Below are 17,634 nucleotides of genomic sequence, written 5' to 3'. Positions count from 1 at the left end.
GTCCATACTAATTTTGCAATTGCCCTTTGGAATCAACCCATTTGGATTTAGGAGTATAAGGTAAAGTAGAACGTGCTGTATGACGAAAGGATATACAATGGTGATAGAAAGTATTATTATCTCCAAATGCAGGTGACTCCCATACACCAGGAAGCATTTGATGCGACGACCAGTCTTGATTCAACATTAGAAGCAGGTCTACAGTCTAATCATAGGATACCCAATAAATTGTGGATCTACTACACCGGGAGAACTCAGTTTCGGGCGCAATGCTTGGCTATTACAAAAACCACTCATAAAGAGGTAAGGAGAAAAGTTAAGTTTCGGTTTGAGAGCGTGGCTGAATTATAGACCTGTATGCACGTTGTTCTCAGTGGGGCACGTTTCCAATAGTTGTGGAAAAGGAAACGAGTTTGTACTAATATGAATGGCTGAAATCGTTCACACACTTTTGAAAATATGATGACACTAGATGACTCTCCGCAAGATGGGCTCTTTCAAGGAATGGCTCAGATGCTTTTCAAGTTTTGGGTGACATGCAAATATGGAGGACATTGGGATTAATACGACACTGGGCTCTATAGATTGAAGATTAATTAAGATTGGGTATAGCAATTGGTATTGAGATTTAGACTCTGGGTGCTCTGACAATTGATGGTCATTCACCCACCGTTGTTTTTTACTTTGTTACAGGAGAAGAACACTCCTGTCAGTTCTGTAAGAGCATGGACGCGGACGTACTAACAACACTGATGGTTGTTTACAGCTAACTGTTAGTTATCCATAACACTGTATGGTTTAAATGAATTGTTGCAGGTTTAACAGTGACTAATATTGTTTGTAAAGCAACTAAAAACAGGCTAACCCCTGAAGAATTTCCACTCAATGGTTAGAATATCCTTTTTGGAAAGAAACATGTTAGGTTGAAGACACTTCATTTCATCGCAGATGAAGCAAAGGTTTTTTTATATAGTATTAATGGAATGCCCGAATGATTGAGACATTGGAATTTGCACAACACACAGCACCTTTTAGGTGATCCGATTGTAGAATCTTTTTACTACGATTGTTTTAAGTATGACCTGTTCTTTGCACACTGTTTTGTATACCTATATTTTGCCAATTGTGTTTTTAGCTATCCTTTATAGAATATTTTGTGTATATAGCAATAAAATATGTATTGAGATGAAATTAACTGGTATTGACCGACTCCTGATTGACTTTGGGTATGGTTTGTGGCTGTGGTTCTGGACCCTGTGATAGAGTTGTATATACTCATAAGCACTATTGTTTGTACGTTAAAAGGTTGGCCACCTTTATAGAGGGATTGCTTATGGTTTGTCCCCCCCTCAAACCTCCAGGTGTTAATATATTACCATTCTTGACACCTGGCCTTGTCCAACGATGTATTCTCACCCCGCCAGGTCAACAGACCTTACTCTGCGGAATAGAGTGAGTTGGAATTAGGCGAAGGTGGGATAATAGTAAACTGTTTATGTATATTGGTAAACTCTTTGCATTTAAACACCTTGGGACCAGCTTCCCCACACTAGCTTCCAAACTATGTAACACCTTGCCCAACCATCTGAGAGCTGAACCCCCATTCCACTCCTTTAAATTCATCGTGGCTAGCAGGTCCTGCCAACCCTCTGACTGCTTAGTTTGCGCCGCTTGCCCCCACACCTAGGACAACCTGCTCCTACATATACTCTGTAGTCTGTACTATCCTGTCATTCATTTATACATATTCTTCATGCTTTTCAGTTACCATACTGTATATTTTGTAATTATCAATATCATGTAGTATTATAACCGTGCACTGCAAATATAAAATGTAAAATGTATCACATGCCGTATCTACCTCTTTGTATATTTTGTAATTATTATTAGCATTATGTATTATATCCTTGTACCTTAACTGTATCAGATGCCTGTAACCTAAAACAAAGCACCCAGTTGCCTCTGGGCCCGGGGCGCTCTACAAATAAAGAAAATACAAATACAAATACAAATTTTGGCTAATGTGTGTACCTACAATGCTTTCCTCATGTGGCTCTGATCTGGAGGTGAGCTTCTACTGATGGGTGGTGCTACAGCATGTTTACCTTGACTCAAACAGCTTATTCCACTTTCAAATGACTGACATGTGAGGTTTTATTTTAAAGCCTTTCTAAACCCACCATCATTTTGTTGGTGTTTGCTACACATGCCCCAATGCTCCAACCACAAGGCTGGCAGATTCTACTACTCTGATGGTCCCTAATAAAGTTGAGTTCTGTGTGCTGTTGCCTGCATTATTGCGAACTGTCTGTCTTGAGTTAGTTAAGCTGTGTATAAACTAGTAGTGCCCTATGAGACAAAGACGATTTTCGTGAGGGAAAGGCTTGCATTTGGGTTGGTTCCTTTGCATACCAACAATGCTTTGCTAATGTGGTTCTGAACCAGAGGTGAATTTCCAGTGAGGGCTACTGGGTGGTACTTTCACATGTATGGTTTGGTGCAAATGAATTATTCTACCATATATTTGCTACCCTATAGTTAAGATGAAACATATCATCCATAGCAAATATGACAATTCTATGTTTAATAACTTTTGATCCATAAGACAGATCAGCACAACATTTGACAATCCTTTTCTGGGGCGCGGGCCCCCAGAACTGGATAATTTTGTGAAAATATGTGTTGCGGTTCAAAAGATATAAAGGTTTAAACAAGGGTGATTTTTTCAATTTTCTATTTATTTTCCGAAAGGGAACATGTCCAATTTCTGCTCGAGCACACAGCCCAAAGTGCAGGATGGATTTGCACTAAATAAGAAACAAGTCGGGCAAGGAGGCGCTCGAAGGAAATCCAATCCATTGTTGCTTTGACATAACCCAAAAGCTTAGTCATATCTCCCATGATGCATTGCTGTTGTCAAGTGAGGGGTGAAATAGCCCCGGATGGCATGAGTAAAAGGGCAGAGTCAGTTATGAGGGCAGCCCAAAAAGGAAGGCCTACCTTGAACTAATGGGGAAATGAGGCCCTGCACTTTTAAATCAGAAAGGAGTGAATTTGGGCCTCACAATCTGGCGCGGCATAAAAATGTAAATTGCCCGGCATAAGGGAAAGACATGAGACAAGAGTAGCCAAATGATGGGAAAGCAGAAGAAACATCCTCTGAAATTACAGTCCACAGAACCCTAAATGAGATGTCAGCATTGTGACCTACAGTTGCAGTGAAGCAGATTGCATTTTGGCAGGAACATTAAAGAAAATGTGTAAATCCGTTTTTCCCTTTAAATTAAAGAAATGCTCATGAACATGTGTACAAGATTTGTGAAATATGAACTTGGCTTCTGTCCATCATGAGCCCATCACAGAGGACACAACATTGCACAGAATCTACAAGGGGATGTTGAGTTGCAGCAGAATTAAGGCTTTTTCACGGCTGAAACTTCACAAAGTGACATTTCAATTGTGCTTTTAAAATGACACTCTGAGCATTCAGATTTATAACTAAAGTCACTAAACATATAATTATGTTGCCCTCCTGTAACCACTGTGTACAGGGAACTACTTTGCAAGGTTTTGGCTTGTTAAAATTGTGTGCATTTCCAAGAGTTTATTTGAAAGTGAAATTGAGTAAAAACAGGGCATAATCGCTAGGTGGGAACAAGCCTAATCTTGGTTTCCTTTTTCTGCTTGTGTCTTCAAATGTGAAACTAGATTCCAAAGCCCTTTGCCATGGGGATGTAGGCCTGGTTTCCCTTTAAGCATGAGTGCTTGCTCTTAGAAATACAATCTTAAATTCCAGTAGAGATCAAATTTGTGGTGGGGTCAAGATAAAGGCAGCTCTGCTCCCCAGCTTTTAGGATTCAAACCACTTAGGCTGCAATAAAACTGGCCATAGCTGGCAATTAGCTCTTGAAGCTCTGAGCTAATCTAAACATGGGACACCCTCTTGACATCACAGCCAGGAGCAGATGCATGTCTTGGGTGGTGGCCACGGTCAACTAAAAACAACCTACACAACACAAGTTATTTAAGAAAACTTCATGGGGCATTCCTGGTGTGGTTGAAAGATATAAACATTTGAGAACACATGCAAAATATGATTCATGTTCTGCCCACCAAGCGCCATATTTTTCACGAATATCGTTTGGGAGTAAATGAGGGGAAACTGTGGCTCTGCAATGGAATAACCTACACAATTCTAAGTAGGCTCATTTGATTTGCAATAAAATGTAGAGTGTAAAAATGCTTTCAAATGTGTACAATGATGAAGATTAAGGGCATTTGTCACACAGCGAGATTTCTATGTCCCCAAGCCAGACTGAGTCCTCCTGTCAGCGTAAGATGAAGAAGTGGTCTCCTCCCCTGATTTCCCAAAACACTCCTGTATTTTTTGGACCTATCAGACCACAGATGGGAGTAGACTTTTGAGCAGTACCCAATCCATTCTGCGGGAACTCTGACACATTAGTGATGTCACCTACCCTGTAAAGAGGTAACCCCTCCTCAAATCAGGACTTTTCCTACTAAATCCTGAGGTGATCAGCCGGCGTAATCTGGAACCATCCCAGCAGAGTGAGTCCCAAATTTTGCACAGGAGCCAGGAGGTTTAGTAGCTGCCTTGGGACCACTTGGAGGACAGAGGACATCCTTGACTGACCCCATGACTTTCCCAGCAGTGTTGTTCTGATGCTCCCTGAGGTCTATCTAGCCTTCTCCTGTAAGTATAAATATCCCAAGCCATAGATTGCATAAACCCTATCTTCTTCAGCATTTCAATAGAGATTCTTCCATGGAAAAATCCCCTATCTTATTTGTCTGTGCATTTAAGTCGTTTTCCTGTTGAAAAATCCTTTATTTGTCTGTGCATTTTAGACATTTTCCTATTGAAGAATCCTTTATTTGTTTGTGTATTTAAGTAATTTTCCTATTGAAAAATCGCTTATTTGTTTGTGCATTTAAGTCATTTCCCCATTGAGGAATCCTTTGCCTGTGCATTTCAGTCATTTCCCTTTGAAGAATCCCCAGTTGCCTGTGTAGATCCTTAGTATATTTTTATAAGTAAATCAAGTAATTTCCCCATTTATTTCACGGGATTTGTACTGTGGGAATTCAAAACACGCCATCTCTTCCCAGTGCATTGCAAATTGTTATAGTCATAAAAGTGTTGTCCAAAAGAATCAATCCCATTGTGAGCTGAAAATCAAATTTTTCCATGTGTTTAAATTGTGCCCTGCTATTCAAATTTCCATCTGCAACTGTTTTTCCCCTTGCTCTGTCATTCTACCCTAAAACCGATTTTCCTTTTGTGAGTTATTTCTTTCCCAAAGCCTACCTCTTATTTGATCTGTCATTATAAATAAAACCCGATGTTCCTATTGTGAGCTACCCCATTGCCCAGAGCTTGCCTGTCATTTGCAGCCTCAATAAAAAAACGAATTTGCATTTTCTTTTCCATTGAAATTGAACTTAACATCCTAAAATACGTTTTTCCTATTCTGTTCCTCTTTCCCTATTGTGTTGTTAAAACAAATTTCCATTTGCATTCCCTTTCCATTGTCCACATGATGCATTTCCTAAAACCGATTTCCTTGTGTGTGCTGGATAGTGTTCTCTAAAGCCCTGCATATCTTTTAGTATAAGCAGTAGGAAGTCCCTTCTGTTCTGTCCCAAAACAGTTGTGCTAAATAATTAAAACCCATTTTTTTCATTGTGCAAAAACGATTTGTCCCATTCTTTGCTTGCTCCCCATATTGTTTCTGTAAGCACTACTCAAATCCAATTTTTATGTTGTGTTCCCACTCCTTGCCACTGCCTTCCATTCAAAACTGACAAGCCTAGTGGAGGTTTAGGGGAGGCGGGGGTTGCTGGGACTCAAGAAACATTTTGTGTGCGCATGCACTTTCCTGTTTGTTGCATTCATTTTCTTGTTGTGTGAACCGTTCTTTGATGGTGGTGGTGGAAGCAGTAAAGTAAATCCATGTACTGCATATATTTGAGTTGTCTAAGTGTGCTGCTTGACCAAAAAGGATACTGCAATTTATGTTGCCACACCTTGGTGGCTGTTGTCATGTGTTTATTCTAATTCAACATTAAATCATACATGAATAAAATATTTATTGATAACACATCGGCCTGGTTCCTAGTCTATTGTGACACGGGGTGCTTGTGGCTTTGGGTGTGAGACGGGTTGGAGGCCTCCTTAAGAAAGAATCTGTTGTAGAAATACAAAGCGTTTATATTGTGTGCCACATTCATTGTAGGGGAAGGGGATCCCGGACTTGACTGTGTCGTGTAATATACCGTGACACAAGCTTTTTAATTTCTGAAATTCACCATTATGGGATTAGAGAATCAAGTTATTGAATCTTTTTTGGAAAGTGCTATAAAATGATATAAGGGGTGTTAGGGCAGTTTTCATGCCAGGGATCATGTGGGCAGGTTAAGAAATGTTCATTTTTGATGGATTGTGTCTTGGGGATGCTTTAGTATAATGGCAAAAAAAAAAAAAAGAAATTTCTTCTAAACTATAATATATTGAGATGTGGCAATCACTGTGATTGCTAATTACGGGAAGAGTATTTTAAGTTAATTTAGGAAGCAATTTTGTTTATATTAGAATGAATTACAGGAACTGCTAATTTAACTCAAAATGTGTGGGAGGGTATAAGAGGGCTAAAGGTGTTTTGGCAGTGGTAACTATGCTAATTAAGCTTACATTTGCTTAATTAATGGACTAAAAAGTGCGTGATGAAACACTGAATAAAGCTGATGCATGTTTACTAAATGTTTGCTGTGATTGGACAAGCTTTACACACAAATTAACTGTGAAGATCACAAATTCATGCCTCATGTTAGGCAGGAAGTTACCTACAAGACCGTACCTCTCTCTTCCTCGTTGCAGTACTCCACCTACCATACCTCACCCTGCCTCATTGAAGTATCCCACTAACTTCACCTCACTGTTCCTCCTCGCAGACCCCCACTAACTCCACCTCTCTTCCTCGCTGCAGTCCCCCACTAACACCACCTCAGTCCTCCTCGTCACAGTCCCCCACTGACTCCATCTCACTCTTCCTCATCGCAGTATCCCACTACCCCACCTCAATCTTCTTTGTTGCAGTACCCCACTAACTCTACCTCACACTTCCCTGTTGGAGTACTCCAGTAACTCCACCTCACTCTTCATGGTCATAGTACCCCAGTAACTACACCGTTCTCTTCTTTGTCACAGTCTCCAACTACCCCACCTCACTCTTCCTCATTGCAGTCCCCCACTAATTCTACCTCACTCTTCTTAGTTATAGTCCCCAATTACCCCAGCTCACTCTTCCTCATTGGAGTCCCCGACTAACTCCACCACATTCTTCCTCATAGCATTTACTGTTGTCTCTGGGTGATGATCCTTAATTTTTTGTGTCTGGTCACTTTCCTTACACCCACAACTTTTGTGTCTGCCCAAAAGTACAATAATAGAAATTATATTGCAGTTGTGTGTTTGGATGCGCCAAGCACCGAAAGTCTTTCAATAAATCAGTATCAGATTATATTGTATATCATTTCAAACTTTTAATATCAGATTTTTCAGGTAAACATCTTCCAAAATAGTGATTGTCTTCTTAATTTCCTTACTTTTTATGAATCAACTGTTTTCTCTACCACAATTGTTCTTATGTTTAACCTTTGTTACAATTAGATTTCCAAAAGGTAGTATTGATTTCTCAATTTCCTCATTGAGTCTCCTCTTTAATACCTCTACACGTGTTTCACCACCTTGTGATATGATATGATAGGTTATTTATAACACGCTTAATAACAAAAGCTTTCTAAGCGCAGACCCGGGGATCAAACCTGTGTTGCTCCGTGTCGTCTTGCTTCCAAGGTGAGCACATTGCCGCTGAGCTATCCTCCCGTGGATCTTCAGGAGGATTTGAATATCTTTGACTCTTTTGGTTCATTAGTAGAGATTGATCCTCATATCTTTTCTACTTCTTTCCATCTTTCTCAGTAAGTCAAGTGATTTGCTATCTAAATATTCTGTCTGAGTCCTGAAATTTAGCAAGATTGCTGGCTTCAATTGTCCAGAGCGGCTGTTTTTAACATTCTGCGTGGAATGGTAAAAATGGTTGCTCTGGCCAATTTAATAAGTATTTAGATAATAAAACCTTAAAATTCAGTGAAACACATAAGTTAAGCGACAGTTGAGGTGAATAAGTTCAGTGAAACAAAACCCTTACAATTCAGTGAAAAAACTATTGTTGAAGCACTGTTAAGGTGAAACAATCTGAAGTAACAAAACCCTTCACATTCAGTGACAAAACTTGACTTGAAGTGACGTTAAGGTAACAATTTAATGTCACAAAACCCCTGAAATTCAGCATGTGCTGGAAGCTACACCAACTTAACTATGATGCATGCATTGCACAACCTGTGAACACCCTCATGACATCACACATGACATCACTGATGATATCATATATGAGATCACCTATGGCATCATGAGTGACATCACTGATACAGCAGATTATGCCTGCAAGAAAGACAAATGCAACATTTAAAATGTGTGTTCCTGCATGTAAGGGTGGATTCAGGGGCAAACCTTGATTGGAGTTTGCATTTAAAAATACTGGGCCTCATTACGAGGTTGGATGTAGCCTTGCTGGTAAGAGTGCCAAGGCTACCTCCATACCGGCATGAAAGTCCGGCACCCGTGAATGGGCAATTACCGGGGTATTCTGACCCCGCCGGACCTGGTAATTGCCCTTTCGCGGGTGCCAGTGCCGGTAGATCCCCACTCCCATTTCAGCCCCATAGGGCTCAATGGGAATGGGGATGCCTGTAGCACCGGCACCGTACATAACTGTGCCGGTGCTACAGGCAAGCTGTGCTCGCGGTTGCCTTTCATTCCACCAGGGCAGACCTGGCAGAATGAAAGGCACACGCGAGCACAACTCGGAGTTTGGCGGTCCGGTAACAATGGTACTGGTAAGCATACGGTACCGTTGTTATCTGACCGACAACCTCGTAATGGGGCCCACTGTCTATTTGCTACCATGGTAGTCTTACACATTGGAGTTACTCTATATTGATTCAGCATTTGCCATGATGGCATACTGGATTTCCTTTATCACTCCATTCTAAAAAAAGTTGCCTATGCAAAGAAGACAGTTGAGTAGTCCAATTATGACTTTGTCCACCAAAGAATTCAACATACATAATAAGGGGATGTTTCCAGTGTCAAGGTATCTATATATGCCAGACAATTTACTGTCATTATAACAAATCAAATGGTAGGCCTTCACCATGTAAAATAGAAAAGTCTAAAGCAGATGACCTGCAAGAGTATAGAATGTTAAAAAACTCATACCTGAGGATACATAGTAATCATCACAAAAGCTGTAATTGGTTTTGTGCCGGGGTTTGAAATCGGCCTTCCATTACCCATTTTGACTTATGACTCCCATTTATCCACACCATTGCCTATGGTGGATAGGGCTAGTGGAAGTTGTAATGTAAAACCTCTGGTGATCCAAAGCTTGCAGACTTCTCCTATTCTATCTAAATTGTCAGCTGCTATATGCAAGAGTGACTTTCAGTAGTTCCCCATCCCTTATTTACAATGCTTGCCAAATGTTTTCAGACCTTCACAAAAGACAGAGCATATTGCATCTGTGCTATATGTTCAATTAAAGTAAAAAAAAGCGGGTTCTGCTGTACCAGTGATGTCTCTCATGATGCCATAAGTGATGTCACATGTGATATCATCAGTGATGTCATTTGTGATGTCATGAGGGTGCTTATGGGCTGCGCAATGCAGGCCTCATAATTAAGATGGCGTAGCTTCCAGCACCTGCCGAATTCTAGGGATTTTGTGGCATTATATTGGCACCTTAACGTTTCTTAAAGTAAAGTTTATTTTTACTAAATACATATATACTATATAATCAGTAAAAAACGTTAGTCTCCGTAAATGTCCACCATGATATAATTGTGCATATCATTGTGAATCCCTTCTGTTATGTATGAGCTCATGGGCGTTGCAAAGGGGGGACACTGAGTTAAGATGGTCATCACTTCCCACATACGCTAAATTTGAAAGGTTTTGTTGCATTAAAACAGACCACTTTAACCTTAACTCTCTCTTACCTAAAGTTTTTTAAATTAATTTAAGGGTTTTCATATATTGTCGTTTTTTCAGGGCCCGCTGTACGGGTTACACCAACATTTCTTTCCCAAGACCCATTGCTAGTAAATGTGATCTCTGCATGTGTAAGGCATTATTTTTTCCACTTCCTATTCCTGCAATAATTTCCCAGAAATAATTTCCAATTCCTGTGGTAGCATTGCTGTTTGCCAATTCCTGTGATAATGGAAAAAATGGCAGACAATTAAAAAGCCTTTCCCGTCCCCATAGGCACTCACCATATGTCTCACTCGCCCTTTCTTGGTCCCCCAAATCCCATCAATTGCGTTTTCCCTCCCTGACCCTCTCGCATCACCCCCATCACTCTTTGTTTCATGTGATGCAGTTTCCTTTCCAATCATGTCTTGCGACATTGCCACGGGAATATCGTGAGTTTCCAACGATAAGCAGAAAATGTTCTAACTGTAACTGGCTCCCCAACCCATCCCCAAAGGCCCAATGTGACATGGTCGACTCTTTCCTCCTCCTGACTTTGTGATTGCATCCCTTTTCCTCCTCCATAGAGCATTTTGAACACTTTTTATTTTCGGCTTCACCTTGTATTTTCAACGAAATCGCCCTCTTAGCATGTCTACTTCAAAGCACTGGGGTAGATATAAAAAAGTTGTTTGTGAGACGGGGGCACCCCCTTCTCTGTTGAATATTTTAAAAACTATTGGATGGATTTACTCTAAACCAGCAAAGGAAATAACTGATGCTTTGTGCTCAAGTCTTTTCGTGCTACGGGTGTTCAATCTATGCACTTTTTCTCTGTGGATAATGAACGTTACTAGGTCAAAAACAGTGTTTTTTTATTTTCTTAAAAATGTCCAGTCTGGGGGAGCCGTAACAAACTTTTTTGCGGGAACATGTCATCCAAATCCATCCAGCGAGTTCAACATATACTTTGCGAACCTCCCAATTATTTAGAAATGAGTCTGCCTCCCTGGGCCTACACACTGATATCGTATATTTCTGCAGTAAAAAAAAATAGGGAACTTCTTTTACATCAATTAGCGTCTTCAGCTTCCCACACTCGGTTTCAGACACGATTTTCTTTTGCGTGATATCGCCAAATACGTTCAGCATGAAAAACGCGCCCTTGAAGCCGTGCCCCACTGCACGCGCTTGTCAAGGATCTCTCCTGCGCGAGACATCCCTTCCAGGATGATGTGTCTGCCTGGCTGTGGGCGGATATGTGTTGGCTGTCTGAAACATTACAGGTCTGCGTGCTTCGATTCTATCACAATATTGAGAAGGCTTTCTGTGCTGGAAAAGCACATGATGTGCTCGGTGGAGGAGAGACGTGCCTGCTGCTGCTGATAAAAACAGAACGAGCTCACCGCGCTGTCGGCTCCTTGCTTTCCCACACCCCCATCTCTCTCCATGCACGTTGCAAAGAGATAGGAGTGAGGCCACAGACGGAGAGTGCCCATAAAACATGGCTGCTCTCTGAATCACCTCTTCATGCCCTGCTATTTATTTCTGCCTGGGGTTGCTTCCTGACCTCCCCGCATTTTTTAATTGACGCCCCCCTGCATTGCTTGAAGGGCAGATCATGTACCAGTGTGCACCATACCCTTTTCAGTATAATATGCATTCACCTTTCAAGAAGTGAGAGGACGTTCTTTTGGTGCCTCAATCATGCAACTTATGTCAGTTTGGGCTACTACATTTTTTTAAATGTATGCAGCTTATTTAATTTTTCGACGGTATCCAAAGGAAAATGCTGCAGAATTCGAGCATTTGTATTTTATTTGATAAAGAACAGGGGGGTGCCATTTTGAACATCAGCACATGGAGATGTGCAGCAGCCAATCAGGTTGCTGCAAACCTAGGCTGAATCAAATGATCTTAGCCCGGATTTGGAGTAAGCAATGCTCTGCTCACACCAGCCCAGTCTTCTTCCACCTGCACCCCACTGTTCCCCTCCACAACCGGATTTCTATCTGCCCCCCTCAGCCCTGCCCCACTTACCTGTCAGTTTTGCGGGACCATGCGCCCCTCCTCAGGTGTTCCCTGGCCACTATGGAGAGGGTCACAGGGCCCTGCATTGAGCCCCGCCTTCCATTTACATGGCAGCCATGTTGGGTGAGTATTTGTTTGAAAGAACGAGTCCTGGCGGGATCACAATCTGTTCCTCAAAACAAATACATTGCTAGCAGCACCCAATAGCAATAATCATCAGGCCCGCGGGCTTCACGAGTGCCGGGCCCAGCGCTACAACTTGGGCCCCGTGCCATTACCGCCCAGTGAATTTGCAGTCCCTGTGATTATTGCTATGGAAATCACTTACAAAATACAAGGGAGCAGAGGTAGTCCTAGGCTAAGGTGGCTTTACATAACAGCACTGTTTGATTGAGTGTCACACATCATGGTATGAAGGGGTGTGGCAACATATACCAGGCACGGTAGGACATGGCAGTATATTTTAAGATTGGCAGCCTGATGATGCCTTTACCTTCCTACTAATTTCTCTGTGCATGACCCTTCACGCAATACTGGCCTGCTCCTGCTTATTGGCTGAGCATGTATTTTTCCCTTTAATAAAATCTGTGTTTTCAGTATAGAACCTGATTGAGAGTTAGGTGGGGTAGTAAAATCAGTGAATCCATTACCAACAGCTTCCAGGTGAAAGCATCCCAACACTGGAACGCCCTACCACCATCCCTCAGGATACCCCAAACCTATACACACTTTAGACACAACTATATCCAGTGGATAAAGAACAAGGACCACTAATACTTCTAACCCACCACACTGCTGCAATCCTGTAAAATATGTTTATTTGTAAATTTGTAAAATATCTGCCTTTTTGTAAACCTGTACATTTTTTTCCTCCATTGTCATACTGTAACACTGTAATGTATAAGCAACCTGTAACCAAGCTTTGAATAACCATGCTGCTCATGCACCCTCATACCCTCGGGTCTGGTGCGCAATACAAATGAATAAACTAAACTAAACTAAACACTTTTTGTGCATTAACGGATTTACTGTAGAGTAGTCACCTGAAGCATAATCTCCTTGGAAGCCTCTGGACGAGAAAAAGGGGAATTGACACTGACATTCTGACTATTTCAATCATGTGGATTTCACCCGATTACGACTGGTGGGTAGTGATAAGGAATTGCTGCCACAGTCGCCATGAAGCCCGATGCCTTTCACGCAACCAGTCGCCATGAGGCCCGATGCTTTTCACGCAACCCTGACCTTATCTGGTGAAAAAAAGTCCCCTTATGGCTAGGAAACTAAAATAAATACATTAAGCTTCAGTGAATGTCTCCCTAGATGTGATGCTCTTGTAGGGTTTCTCCAATATTCTCTGTCTCAATATAAGGTCAAATTCATACAAATGATGCCAAGTCTGTCCCTAGTACGTTTCCCCATCGCTACCGTTTTCTTTTACAGTCCTCAAAATAAACCTTTGTCCCCACCTGATCAAGTCTTATGTCCCTGACAGTGTCCCCTAATTTGGAATTAGTTGCCGGCACCAAAGATCTGGAGAATCGTGTCAAAAAATCGAGCACATTGTGCAGCAGAAAGTGGAGACGCGCAAGCCCGCAGCCTATCCTAGCTCCACCAGAGGGACTGCTTTCTTTTCTCCTGAATGTGCTGAATAGAAGGGGCTATGGCAAGGTTGTCCAACTCCAGGCCTCAAGATGCGGAATCCTGACAAGTTTTCAGGTTATCCCTCATTAGTATTCATGAGAAAAAATATGCATACATTTAGAATCATTGTATGCAAATTGATCTCATGAATATTAATGAGGGGAATCCTGAAAATCCAACCTGTCTCCAGCCCTCGAGGCCTCCAGTCCTGGAGTTGGACAAGCCTGTGCTAGGTGCACAGGGGAATATGGAGCCACTTAAGAGAAATGCAATTGATGACAGGAGTCAATCAATCGCCAACTGGGACCAGGGTTGAAGCAGAAACCCAATACGTGGTGCATGGAGCAGGACAGGAATGGAAGGCCGGCAACGTCCCTAATTAGGGCAGCTGATAGCTCTGCCTGTGACTCCCAGCAACTTCTCGAAAAATGAAGCATAGAAACCTAACGTTGTCCCTCTGCACCCTGCCCTTTCCAGCAGCCCTTGGTGATGCAACCAAACCAAAGGAGAAGCTGGCAGTAGAGAGAGAAGAGAAAGAGTGAGAGAGAGAGAGAGAGAGAGAGAGAGAGAGAGAGAGAGAGAAAGAGAGAGTGAAAGGGAGAAATAAAAAAGAGAGAGAGAGAGAGGAGAAAGAAAGAGTAATAGAGTGAGAGAAAGGGAAAGAGAGAGTGAAAGGGAGAAATAAAAAAAAGAGAGAGAGAGAGAGAGAGAGAGATGGAGATTTGGGGTGGGAGAGATGAATTTGAGCTAATGGGTGTTATGTTTTTTAATTATCACTGATGGAGCACACTTATGCCCACTGGGGTGCAATGGTACTGGCATTTAATTGCACAGTTCAATTCAAAAGAGGTAAAATGGAAGAAAGCAAAGACAGTCTTTAAGTATAAAGGACCACAGAAGAAAAGGCAGACAGCAGATATGTTCTATCGCTAATAGATAAACGAGGCTTGTTGAAAGCACGTTTCCATGTATTTCCTGAAATGCATGTCTTCTTCAATATTTCATATTGGTCATGCAATGTTGTCCAGCCACGTAAACTATGAATGTTCTACCGCCATATCTTTCATACCTATATTTCTGAATAAGAAGAAGACGAATATTGGTGCCGACAAACGGATACCTTTGGGGCGGCTTGCAGAAGCGCAACCAAAGCAATCTATGGATGGGACAGCACCAATTGCTTCAGGGGAAGATAAAGTCAGGGAGTGATTGGGCCTTTATCATTTGAAGTTTGTATTTAATGCTTTTGGAAAACAGCCTTATGTGCAGCGGTGTGGTTTCATAGCTGGTGAGACATCTGTCCACCACATTGTGCATGTGTCACAGTTTGTTTATGTGTTTGCTGCGCAAGCCAAAATAGATATAGATGGTCACTATGGTGACTTGTGAAAAGGTGAAAAAGAACATTGTTTTTAGAATTATTCACTGAAAGATCGTCTACGTTTGAGATTAGGGAACCTTAGGTTACCCAGATTCCTGGCTGTGGTCACTGGAACATGTGGTTTTCCAAACATACTGGGTTAAATTGAGGAGTTTTAAAGCATGTTTGGGGGGGGAACAGACTAAGAACATTTTCTCGCATTAGGTTTCTCCTTGTTAGAATTCTTCCATAGCTGAATTTCAGTCATATATTTTATAAAGAAGGCATTACGATCAATGTTACTGGATTTACCAATCATCAGTTTAGGTGTCGAAAGGCATTTCATATCCGTGTAATCATTTAGGCTACTGGTTGAAATTAGAGATAAAAAATAATGGGGATAAGTCTGGAACCTGTGGAACACCTCAGCTTTTTTTCACTGCAATATGAATTCCTCCAGAGTAACAGATATGTCCCATAGAGAAATGACCTGTCCTTTCTAGGCAAGGATTAGCAAGCTTGAGTCTTTGTATGCTTCCTATTAATATGGAATAAACTACAGTATTAGAGGCCCCTGACAGAGCTAACATAATCAGGGCACTCATCATGTTTTTATCAGCCAATTTGCTAACATTATCTGCTGTTGAAATTACAATAATTTTGGCCCCATCCCAGTGCGAAGGCCTTCTTAGAAGGGGTCCAGCAAGACATTCGCTTCTGCATGATTTTGAGTATGACATGTAGCAGCTGTGTTAAGGATCTTTCTTTTTTTAATTAGTATAATACATTCAAATAGGATTTTTATACAGAAAAAGAAAACATTTAAATATAATTATACAATCATAAACTCATTTGCAGAATGTGTTTAGCAAGAATCCACATCTTAGTCATATCATAAATAAGTGCCTCAACATGCCCTGTATACAAAATTCCCCAATATAGTTCATAAGTAACTTCCATATGCACAACGTTATCATAAGTCAGAATCATCTTCCTTCGTATCATGTTGGCCAACAGCTTGTGCATGGCTATGTCATAGCACCCCAAGTTAACCTTAGAGTAGAGTAAGCAATCATTGAACTCAAACCATCCAAGGCCAACCTATCTACATCACCTGGACTAGGGCTACACTCTCCCAATTCGCCAAAGCACACATCCATTAGGGTAGAAAAAAGCTGCTGGGGTGAGTTTTTGCTGATAAAGAGAGGTCAGATGAGATAGAAAACTATTAGCCTTATTCAAGTTCTAAGTGCTCCAACTTAGTCTATTAATTGAACCGATAGAGTCAGAAGTAATCCCCAGTCCAAACAGGCCCAACAAAGCTATCAAAGGTAGATTGTCACTCTCAACTCGAATGGAGATCTTCAGATGAACATTGTGGCTAAAAAGCATATGGAAGATGACAATATAATCAACAATAGTGGTGCTGAGAGCAGATACTCTAGTATAGCAGCCCGGACTATCCCCCTTACATCGTCCATTTAACATGATAAAACCATATGAGTCTAGGAGTTTTGTCCATGCAATCCTCAAGAGTCTTAAATCGACTACCTAAGTGTGGAAGTGGGGATGCCTTCATGTAACTGGCATCTTGCAGTTACAATCACCCATGATTAATATTTCGTGGCTATGAAAAATATCTCCATTAGATTTCTTTTACCAATGTCATAAGGTTAGCATTAGGCATCAGGCCCAGGGGGTCATAGACGTTAATAACCAACATCAAGTGCCTCCGGCCATACGAAGACCACCACGTTAAAGTTCCAGCAAGGATCAGATCAGATGGGACTTCCAGCTTTACAAGATTGAGAACAGTTGTGGTGCCATTTGCCCTTTCAGAGCCACATTTTGCATTGTACATCTTCCTTCAAAATCAATCTAAGTGTGTTAGCCAAACAGATGGGCAAAAACAAAAACAGGCATTCCAAGAGACTAAGATCAATTGTTTACTATGGTCATATTGACTGATTCACCAGGAGAAAAGAGGCCACTCTCCATGCATTAGCCGAATAGTTGCCAATTGTAGGAAAAAAACTGCCCATCTTATTATAATGTTCCTGGCCCTGTCCCATAGAAAACCCATGCTCGGATGGCTTTAGATATTTGAGTTAACAGTCACATCCTAGCCATGCAAACTCTGCTTCATGAGAGAGGACACATTCCAATGTTGATAGTGAAGTGTACCCTTGAAGAAACATGCTCATTACTTTCTAACTGTTCGACCATCTCAATGCCCATTGTAGTTATAGAGAGTAAAGGTAAAATGTGATCAAATAAATTTAAGAGAACCTAACAAGTTAAAATAAGCACTCACTTATATGACATAAGAGACTCTGTATTCTATGCACTGGCTTAATATCTGCTTCCCCTGATGGAAACTCAACCTAACTCCAACTACTGGAGTAGCAAGGCCCATAATAGAATACAGACTTCTCCTTGTCATTCTTGGCTGGCACAGCATCCCTCGTACCATTGGAATTCTGCT

The sequence above is a fragment of the Ambystoma mexicanum genome, chromosome 10 (genome assembly GCF_040938575.1).
Source record: "Ambystoma mexicanum isolate Mex_15411 chromosome 10, UKY_AmexF1_1, whole genome shotgun sequence".
Lineage (NCBI taxonomy): Eukaryota > Metazoa > Chordata > Amphibia > Caudata > Ambystomatidae > Ambystoma > Ambystoma mexicanum.
This window is presented reverse-complemented; position numbering follows the sequence as displayed.